Source organism: Chiloscyllium plagiosum, unplaced genomic scaffold (assembly GCF_037043375.1).
Source record: "Chiloscyllium plagiosum isolate Xiang-an unplaced genomic scaffold, Cpla_swu_hap1 HiC_scaffold_46, whole genome shotgun sequence".
In the NCBI taxonomy this organism is placed as follows: Eukaryota; Metazoa; Chordata; class Chondrichthyes; order Orectolobiformes; family Hemiscylliidae; genus Chiloscyllium; species Chiloscyllium plagiosum.
In genome coordinates this window covers 19,089,216-19,100,166 of record NW_028270184.1, presented here as the reverse complement: position 1 = coordinate 19,100,166, position 10,951 = coordinate 19,089,216, and positions in this window count along the sequence as shown.

Sequence of the window (10,951 nt, the reverse complement as noted above, 5' to 3'; positions counted from 1 at the left end):
AATCAAACCGGTTGCGTCTCTTCTAGAATGCACAAGTCATCGTGGTACAATAGGTGTTGGAGTGGGAATGGTTAACTGAATCTGTTTGCTCGAATACTAACTATTGTCTCGCTTATGGATTTACCGTCAGCTTCCAAGAATGTTAATTGTCACTCTGGAGGCTTTGCAACTTCCATTAATAAGTGATTTCTCTCAATCAATTATCACTTCGAGCAACCTGCGAATCGAGAGAGAGTAAGACGGGAGGTCAGTATCTGGGAGAGAAAATTGAATATAACACCAATAGAACGAATCTTTAGCACAACCCAAGAGCAGCTAGATAACAACACAGACGTCTATAGCTCAGATAGATTAACTGAATTACACTGGATCCCAGGAGCGACTCTCGCTCATGGAAGTCTTGCCATTTTCAAGTCGGCCTTCTTGACGTCCGTCAGTATGGGATCAGGTCTTGCTTCCAGGCTGGACGGGATTCGGTTCTAGGATTCCACGAGTAGGTTAGACTTGCAGGACGTTGGTAGACCCTTAGGTGTGGTGGGCTTGTGTTTGTTTCCACCAACAGGAGTCGAGTTTGTAGCTCATGGAAACTTTAAACCTTAAGGCAGATTTAAGAGAACATTGATAGTAATTCAGACAGACAAGGAATTACGCTTTAGAATCAATTTGAATAATTACTTTAAATAATTATAAAATAGTTTAAAGCATGGACGTAAACGATCTTCCCTAGTCAGCTCACAAAATGTCACCATGTTCCAGCACAGTCTTGAATGTGATTTATTATTGTGTAGTATGGTATGTAATTTAGTCATAGCAGTGTTAGGGGAGGCGATGTACAAAATCTTTCCAGCTGCTGCGTTTGCAGCGACAGCATGCATTCTTGGTAGTCATTAGACTTGGTGAGCTATTTCAGTGTGTGTATTGAGGGTTGTAATTACACAGTATCTTTGTCTGAAGCAAAACAAAAAAAGTGCAAGAATAGAGTCATAGAGCATCATAGAAGCTTCATAGAAGCTTCAGCAATGAAGACGACTTGAAAGAGAAATTGGAAGGATTGAAAGTTTCCTACCTGATGTGCTCTAGGTTCATCTTAAGACCCCACAAGAATTCAGAGAAGAGGATCTCTTACTCTTGATTGCTCCTGACTATTATGCATCCACGTTTACCTTGAGCTGCTACATCTTATTTGGCAATATGACTACTGCATGCAGGAAGGAAACTCATAATTTAAATCCAGGATTAATTACGCATTTTAAATGCATAATTTTGCCACCGTTGAGGCATCTGTTCAGTTAGGTAGGCATCACTCCCAGTAAATTGAAATTGTCGTCCAGAACGAAAATTTCGTTTCAACTAGAAAGAAATCAGCAACAATGTGTGGTGCCCAAAGTATTGTCCCATATTCCATGCTGATGGCAACAGGCAAATGTGTGAAATTATCCTCGAAAATGTATTGTAGACGTCTAAATGCGTTTCTTCTGCTCAGCGCAGACGCAGTTGGCCAAAGGACCTTCTCTGTTTTGTTGTTCTTCTTGACATTGTGACTATCGGCTAGCAGTAAATAAGTCCGTCATTATCTGAGGGACTGCACTGTCTGTCGTATGTCCCACATGTTCCACCTGAAATAGGGTAATGTTAGCGAAATCGTTGCCTCCTTTGTAATATCCTAAATTAAAGGTATGATGCCCAAACACCAATTATTGTGATGCATTCAATTCAGAATGTTGAGAGTTTGACTGTGACTGAACCATGCTTTGGAAGAGGGAATAATTCGAAATGACCCAATATGTGGTTGACAAATTTCACTATGACTCTGTTTAAAAGAAAGTGTTCTATTTTACATCCCAACATATTACTTTATAGAAATAGTCCCAGACAAAATTATTTTATCGCACGATATAAAACAGGAGCAAATGTAGTGATACCAAGAAATAGTGAATCAAAGTTGATGCAAAGTAACGTACAATTCCTCTTTTTTCTCCCCTAACAGTTAATATACTAACAGTTGTGATACTGAGTCGGCGAAAATGTGGTCTCTCCAAATGTACCATACGATACATCGTGGCTATGGCAGCGGCGGACCTACTTATTATTATCTTGGACTTGATATTAAGACATATTGTACTTGTCTATATTGAACAATATAGTGGGCGGCACGGTGGCCCAGTGGTTAGCACTGCTGCCTCACAGCGCCTGTAGACCCGGGTTCAATTCCCGACTCAGGCGACTGACTGTGTGGAGTTTGCACATTCTCCCCGTGTCTGCGTGGGTTTCCTCCGGGTGCTCCGGTTTCCTCCCACAGTCCAAAAGATGTGCGGGTCAGGTGAATTGGCCATGCTAAATTGCCCGTAGTGTTAGGTTAAAGGGGTAAAGATAGGGGTATGGATGGGTTGCGCTTCGGCGGGTCGGTGTGGACTTGTTGGGCCGAAGGGCCTGTTTCCACACTGTAAGTAATCTAATCTAATCTAAAAGTAATCTAATCTAATCTAAACATTTCCTTTTCCTACGGAACATCCCCATGTGTAATATACATGCTACATTGATAAATACGGCCACAGATGCATCCGTCTGGTTTACTGTTGCTTTTACTTTCGATCGATTTGTTACCATCTCTTCCAGGAAGTGGAGAAGTAAATATTGCACCATAAAGACGGCAGATATCGTTCTTGGAACACTTGGAGTACTATGCTGTTTAAAAAACGTCAGCTGATATTTCATGCTAACGGGTTCCTACAAAACGTGGAATACACCGTTGTTTTGTGTCATGAAAAAGGAAGTCCAATTCTCTTTCTTTGGGCAGCAATAGAGTTCTTGCATCACGTTCTATCACTGGTAGTTCCATTCGTGCTTATTGCACTGCTCTACGTTTTCACTATCAGACAGGTTTTAATGAGCAGACAAAACCGCAAAAGGCTGCAGGCTCATAGAATTTTGGAGGCTTATGGAGATTCAGAGGGGAAAAGTCGAAGGAAAGATATTATTTTCCTATTTGTTATCTCAGGAACTTTCGTTCTGCTCAGTGCTTTGACAACGCTGTTCTGTTTGTGGAAACGAATATACAAGTTGAATAGCAACATGATAAATATACCTTTCGTTGTACTTGAAGCAGGCTTCATTCTACAAATATCGGCCTGCTGCACAAACGCTTGTGTTTATACTGTCATCCAACCACAATTCAGAGGACATTTGAAGAATATGCTTATGTATCCATTTTCGACACTTCTGGATTTCATTCGACGATGCAAGTAACTGAACAATTGAACATTTAGAAGTTATTTTCATTTCATTTCACGTTGTGTGACATTGAGTTGGAAATTGCCATGGTATTGTGCATGTGGTGAAGCAAACGTACTTGTGAGGCTTTTCTCCATTAGCAAATGGGGGTCATTTTACAATCTCATTGCCATTGTGACCAGGTCATGTTCTGAGGACAGACACTTTGATGACGGCCATGTTGCCTGGCGTTTGTTCAATATCATGATATGTAATGACAGCAGAATGAGAGAGGAGGGGTACTGTTTCTTTTGTCTGCAAACATTACCAAACCATGAAAACCCAATAGAATTGATCATTGAGTTAGCATAAGCTTTGGCCAGCCCTCGCTGCCAGATGTGCCCTGTTGAACAAGAAAAGCGAACATTACTGGGGAAATGAATTATGAAAATGGAATTACGTTGTCATCACCTCTGTCTAACATGTACCGTCCTTGTACAGGGTAATTCACCTGAAAGGATTCCTCAAGGTTTTTTTTTGTTCTCTCCACAAGTCTGTACATTTTACATAGTAATTGAATATTTTCCGTTACTTTGACTTAAACTGCAATGGTTACACTTCCCAGATGGCCGTGTGGTATCGTGTTCTATTCTTCCACGAGAAAAAGTTTCATAATTTCTATAAGATTTTTATTTTCAATAATTTTACATTCACACCTTGTACTGCTGTAAATCGAGGCATTTTTACTAATTAGAATTCAAGTTTTCCATCCCTAAATTTCAGAATCCATACAGTGTGGAAACAGTCTTTTCGGCAGGAAAGAAACTCATAATTTAATCCCAGGATTAATTATGCACTGCACTGGGGGATCCCTGCACTGCCTTCCGGTTCCCTTTCCGTTCCCTGATGGTAACACATCTACCTTTATGTTTTGCCTGTGGTGTGACGACGTCCCTGTAACTCCTCTCAAAAACCCCCTCCGTCTCCCTAATGATCTGAAGTTCATTCAGCTCCAGCTTCCATTCCCTAACGCGGTTTCCGAAGAGTTTAAGTGCATCTGCACTTCCCATAGATACAGTCAGCAGGAACACTGCTGGTGACCCTTACCTCCTACATTCTGTGGGTGGAACATTCCTCTACCTCCTTCAGTAGTTTTGTGAAAACATTCACGTTTCCCTCCCTGAATGTCATTTATGAGCCTATTCAGTTTTAATGATCATCCACTAGTTTCCTTAAGTATCATCTCCACAAGTGACCAGATTAATTTCTCTTAGTTTCACACCCTATGTGTTTTTATGGTTTCTCCTAATACATTTGTTTTCTGTTTGACAGGTTGTTTTGCAATGAGAGATTTCAAACGAAACCACATCCAGATATGACAGTCACTCTGTAATAATCTAATTGTCTCACACTGGGAAAAAAAACATTCACTCATAGAGTCATACAGTCTATAAGCACAGAGACAGGCCCTTTGGCCCAAACTGGCCCATGTCAACCAAAATGCCTGTCCACGCTAACGCCATTTCCCATCATATGGCCCATATGCTTCTAATCCTTTCCTATCCATGCATTTGTCTAAATTACTTTTAAATGTTGTCATGCACCTCAACCACTTTCACTAGCGGCTCATTCCATATGTGTGCCATATGTATTACGCGCTGTCACACGCGCTGCAAAGCAGGAGAGGGAGAGAGAAACAACACACTTAACGATTCCAGTCCATAGAGTATCTTCTTCTGAACTCAGTGCCCAGGAGCTGCAGTCGACTGGGCGATAGCTTTTACAGTAACTTCACCCACAGGTGATATTTGCAACAAACAGCAGTCTACGTTAATCCCAGGATTTCTCTGGAGTGAATATCTTTAACGAACCTGTTCTCATGTGTTATGACCACATTTCTGGAACAGATGGGACTTCAGAATCCAGCCATCCTTAGCCAAAGTAGTTTTCCTCAGGGTCGAGTTCTTGGCCCAACTGTCTTCAGCTGCTTCATCAATAACATTCCCTTCTGAGTTAAAAATCACACAACACCAGGTCACCAAGTTCAACACCGGCATCTCCAAATCATTTCCCTTCAGAAGTAGGGATACTGGCTGAAGATTGCATCATTTGTGACTGCTCACACACTGAAGTAGTGCATATCCATAGATAGCAAGACCTGGACAGCAGACAGTGGGGAGAAACCATTCGTGTGCTCCGTGTGTGGGAAGGCTCGTTCATCCAGCCTCATGGCACATCACTGTGTTCACACTGACAAGAGATTAAATGCTCTGACTGTAGAAAAAGCTTTAAAAGCTCGAAAGATCTAATTCAACATTAACCTGATCACACAGGGAAGAAATCATTCAGCTGTTTTACAGTGGGAAGGAATTCACTTGGGGATTTAGCCTAATGTCACATAAATGTCTTCACCACAGGGAGAGAATCTTCATCTGCTCTGTGTGGGGGGAGGATACACTTCACGCTCCAGCCTAATGTTACGCAATCAAGTTCACAGTGAATAGAGACCATTCATCTGTTCTATGTGTGGGAGGAGATTCACTCGATCATCCATCCTAATGTCACACAGTCACATTCACACTGGAGAGAGAACTTTTAACTGCTCTGTGTGTGGGAGGGGATGCACATCATCATCTAGCCAAAGGTCACATAAGCCATCTCACACTGGACAGAGACCGTTTATCTGCTCTTAGTGTTGGAAGAGCTCCAGCCAGTTATCCAGCCTCACTAAACATCGACGTGTTCGCAGTGGGTGAAGCCATTCACTTGCTCCATGTGTGGGAATCGATTCACTTCTTCTTTCCACCTCACTTACCACAGGTGTGTTCACACAGGAGAGCGGTCTGCTCTGTGTGTGGGAAGGGTTTTATTAAATCAGCACAGCGTCAGATACACCAGCGTGGTCACACTGGGGAGAAACCTTTTACCTGCTCTGTGTGTGCGACGCGATTCACTCAATTTCCAATCTCAGCACAAACGGAGATATTCACACCGATGACAGAGCATTTAAGTGTTGTGAATGTGAGAAGATCTTTAGAAGCAGCAATGATTTGATGAAACACCAGCAAACTCATTCTCGGGAGAGTCGATTCACATGCTCTGTGTGTGGGTAAGGGATTCAATGTTTCTTCCATATGTCTGCGACACCAGCGAGGTCACGTGATTATATTCGGCTGGTACTACACCCAGGACTGAATCCTGATAGCTGGGGTTCACTCTGATAGCTAGGGTTTATTGCAGCGGATATGAATATTCTGTTTAATTGGACCTGTGTTGAATTGTCCTGCTATCAACCTCATCAGATACAGAGTTTGTGTCACTGATTTCTCTCAGATTAGAGGAGACTGAGAGATATGTTGCTACTGACCTTGTGAAGTGCAGTCACTGTTGTAGGAGATACAGCAGCTAAATTTTGTGCAACAAACTCTTGCAAACAGAAAGAAAAACATGCTAGAAATAATCAGCAGGTCAGGCAGCATGTGTAGGGAGCACAGTTGATAACAGAAAAATGACTATGACACGCACTCTGTTCAGGGGTGATTATTGAGGGATGCACATTGAGTAGCAAAACTGACAGACCTGCTCTGCTCTTTGAAATAGCTTCATTGGATCTTTCAAATCCACCTGTGAGGGCAGATGTGGGTCCAACTAAAGGTTCCCTCCGAAAGATAGGATCTCTGACAATGCAGTTCTTCCTCAGTCCTGCAGCACAATATCAGCCGGGATTTTACAGTGAAGATTCTGGATGGGGTGTTTGAGCTCACAAAATCCTGACACAGAGATAAACGTGGAACCACTGAACATTAACACCACATCATTAGTTAAGATTATTTCCGATCTGAAACTTTTGTATGACAGACTTTTTATGGTACAGAAGATGGCCATTCAACTCATCGTATTATTACTGACTGTTGGAGCTTTATTCTAGCTTTTACATCTTTGTTTATTCTCATGGCCACGTTCACCCATTGGGCTCTTGGTCAACACGAGGTAATGATTTGCAGAGCAACACAAGAGCTGATTCTGTGGCAGGAGTAGTGGAACATTTTATTAAATCATGAAGAAAACGACAGATATCAAACATTACAAACTGGTGCTGATAGGAACTAAAAAGGCTTAACCATTCAGGCTTTTTTTTACTTTAAAAATATATAAAGTTATTTTAAAAGACAAATGCAAGTATAAGAAACAAAAACGTAAATTTCAACCCAACTATTAACTATTAATCTACCCTACAAAATGAAACAAAACCAAACAATGTGCAAAATAACACTAATAATTACGTGAGTGACAGAAAAAAAAGAGAGCACACAACTCAGAATAACAATGTTTGGCACGTAGCTCCCAAACAAAAAATGGGAGCATTGTACATATACCTATATTCACTCAGGAGTCGCCCTTCCAGGGCCCAGAGCTCAGCAAACCTAACCATCCGATTTAAACAAACGCCCTAGTTGAGGTAGCAGACAAATCTGTATCCAAATAACTCAAAAATGGCCGCAATGTCTTATAAAAAAAGCTTTGTTTTGTGGTGCACCATATTCGTGAAACAATCCAAGGGAATTTGCTCCATAATTACTTTTTGCCATCCCAGCAAGCCCGACTGGTTCTCATACACCCAATTCATCAGGAATATTCTTCCGTGTACAGTAAGTAAGAATATTGAATAGTTTCTTCCCATGCCCGTCTAAAGATGATAAATTTGGTAGACCTAGAATGAGATGTCGTGTCTACTTTAACTTCAATCCTCAATACCCTCTCTATCTCTGTCGCCATAGCATTCCAATAAACATGGAGCCTGTGGCATGTCCAGAAGCAATGGGTAAGAGTACCTACAATTATTTAATATTTGGGGCACGTTGGAGGTTCGCCTTTTTAAAAACTTCACCAGATGGTCTGGTGCCAAATGAACCTTGTGTATAACTTTTAACTGCATAGCATTATGTCTTATTACAGATTGAGATCTTTTGTGTGTTCTTCCATATGTCCTCCTACGTTTCAGAAGAGATCTCCACTCGTGGCTCTTGATCCCAGACTTACATAGCTGATTAATATCTTGGCAGGCCCTACCACCCAGCGGGCGATAGAGAGCATTAACCAACTTGTGGCACATAACAACAATCTCTCTGTATCTGGCTTATAGGGATTAACAAGAAGCGTAGTCTTCTTCTGGATCAAATCCCTTACCTAAAAAAAATGAAAATAACTCTACTGGGCAGTCCGTATTTGTGGCTCAATTGCTTGAAGGACACCATAACCTCCCTCTCAAAAAAGTCTCCAAACTAGAAATCCCTCTCTCTACCCATAGTTTGAACCCTGAGTCCATCATCCCTGGTCGGGACCCTAACATACCAACCATGGGGGTGAGTGGCAAAGGCTTGGATAAACAATCTTCACTCTGATGCATTGCCCTCCATGCCTTGATCGTCCTAATAACAATAGGGTTCTGGCAATGGCCTATGTAAAGATGAGGCATGAAGGTTCAATTGGGGCGATTGAGAGTTATAAGGTAGACAGGAAGGATCTGAAGAGAGAACTAAGAGCAGCAAGGAGGGGACATGAAAAGTCCTTAGTTGGTCGGATTAGGGAAAACCCTAAGGCTTTCTATAGGTATGACAGGAATAAAATAATGACTAGGGTAGGAATAGGTCCAGTCAAGGATAGTAGTGGGAAGTTGAGTGTGGAGGCTGAAGAGATTGGGGAGACACTGAATGAATACTTTTCGTCAGTATTCACTCAGGAACAGGACATTGTTGCCGATGTGAATACTGAGTCACAATTAATTAGAATGGATGGCTTTGAGGTATGTAGGGAAGAGGTGTTGGAAATTCTGGAAAGGGTGAAAATAGATAAGACCCCTGGGCCTGGTGGCATTTATCCTAGGATTCTCTGTGAAGCAAGGGAGGAGATTGCAGAGCCATTGGCCTTGATTTTTATGTCCTCGTTGTCTACAGGAATAGTGCCAGAAGACTGGAGGACAGCAAATGTGGTTCCCTTGTTCAAGAGTGGGAGTAGGGATAACCCTAGTAACTATAGGCCGGTGAGTCTCACGGGCATTGGATAGGCATATGGAGGATAGTGGGCTAGTGTAGGTTAGGTGGGCTTGGATCGGTGCAACATCGAGGGCCAAAGGGCCTGTACTGCGCTGTATTTTTCTATGTTCTATGTTCTATAACTCTCCTTATCCATGAACAACAGGTTAATGAGAGAGCTCTTTTTCTGAGAAACCTCAATATCCAGTCACATTAAACCTGGATCGTTACCTGCCCAATCAAACAACAAAGGACAGCAGTGAACTCAATTGACATCTAACCATGGTTCTGAAATAGGTGGCATGAATCTCCCTGACGTTTCAGTGAAATCTCTGTAGAATGCAACCTCCATGTTTTGGCCCTATGCTTCAGGTATGTTGAGAAGTTCTCAGAGAGGTCAGTTAAGATTCAATCACATTGGTGTGGGTCTGGAGTCATACACAGGCAACACCAAGTATTGGCAACAGATATGCCTCAGAAACAAAAATGGAAATTGCTGGAAAAAGCTCAGCAGGTCTGGCAGCATTGAAGAGAAATGAGAGTTAATGTTTTAGATGCAATTAGCCTTCCTCTGAGGAAGTTTTTCCGGCAATTTCTGCTTTTGTTTCTGATTTCCAGCACCTGAAATTCTTTCAGGTTTTATTGGATATGACTCAGTGTTGGTCAGGGTCCTCAGTAGGAGCATGCTCAATATTCCCACCTGTCACAAGGGAGACTGGGATTTAATTCCCAACCAGGGAGAGTGCAGCATTTTTAGGAGCCTGTTGTGGTGCAGTGGCATTGGTAGTGTACCTGACCCTGAATTGAGAGGCCTAGGTACAACTGCCAGCTGTCCCAGAGATTTGGAACAACATCACCCAACAGACTCCTGGGAAAGAAACAATACAAGCTCATGGGGGCTTGCCAATTCATTGCCCCATTCCTCATTGTCTCCCATTGTCAGAAGACCATCCATTCCTGTTAGGTCTTCCAGCCACGCCCAGAGCCTCTAGGAACAGACTGACGTCAGGCCGCCAGTACACTTGGTAGCATGGAGCAGGACAGAGGTGGAGCCACCGGGTGTGGGAGAGGAATGGAACCGGTGGCTGGGCGGGAGAGGGCATCCCGCACCTACACCCTGGAAGGGTTTGTGAGACAAGATGGGAAGGTAAACTGGACGGGGGATAGGAGGAGGAGGGGGCTCAAGGAGGTTATAAACTCGAGCGGGAGACCTGAGGCTGCAGTGGGGTGAACTGGCCATCATCTTGGTGAGGGCAGGAATTCTTATCGGGTAACTGTCCGGCAACTCGGTATGAGGAAAAGGCGTGTCTGACTTTTGCGAAAATCCATGAGGCTGTGATCAAGAAGGAAACCCTCGAGGTAGGTAGGCCAGTGGGAGGATTTACCAACACCACTTGGAAACCCCAAACCCCAATCACACTCAGTGCTTTAATTTTCAGTTTGCAGCCAGAAGCTGGAGAACTGAATCCAGGATCAGGATAGAAAACTGGGAATGGGGAAAAGAGATTAGACTCCCTACAGTGTGGAAACAGGCCCTTCAGCCCAACAGATCCACACCAACCCTCCAAAGAGCAATCCACCCAGATCTATTCCCCTACATTTACCCCTTCACCTAACACTATAAGCAATTTAGCTCAGCCAATTCACCTAACCTGCACATCTTTGGACTGTGAGAGGAAACCAGAGGAAACCCACACAGACACAAGGAG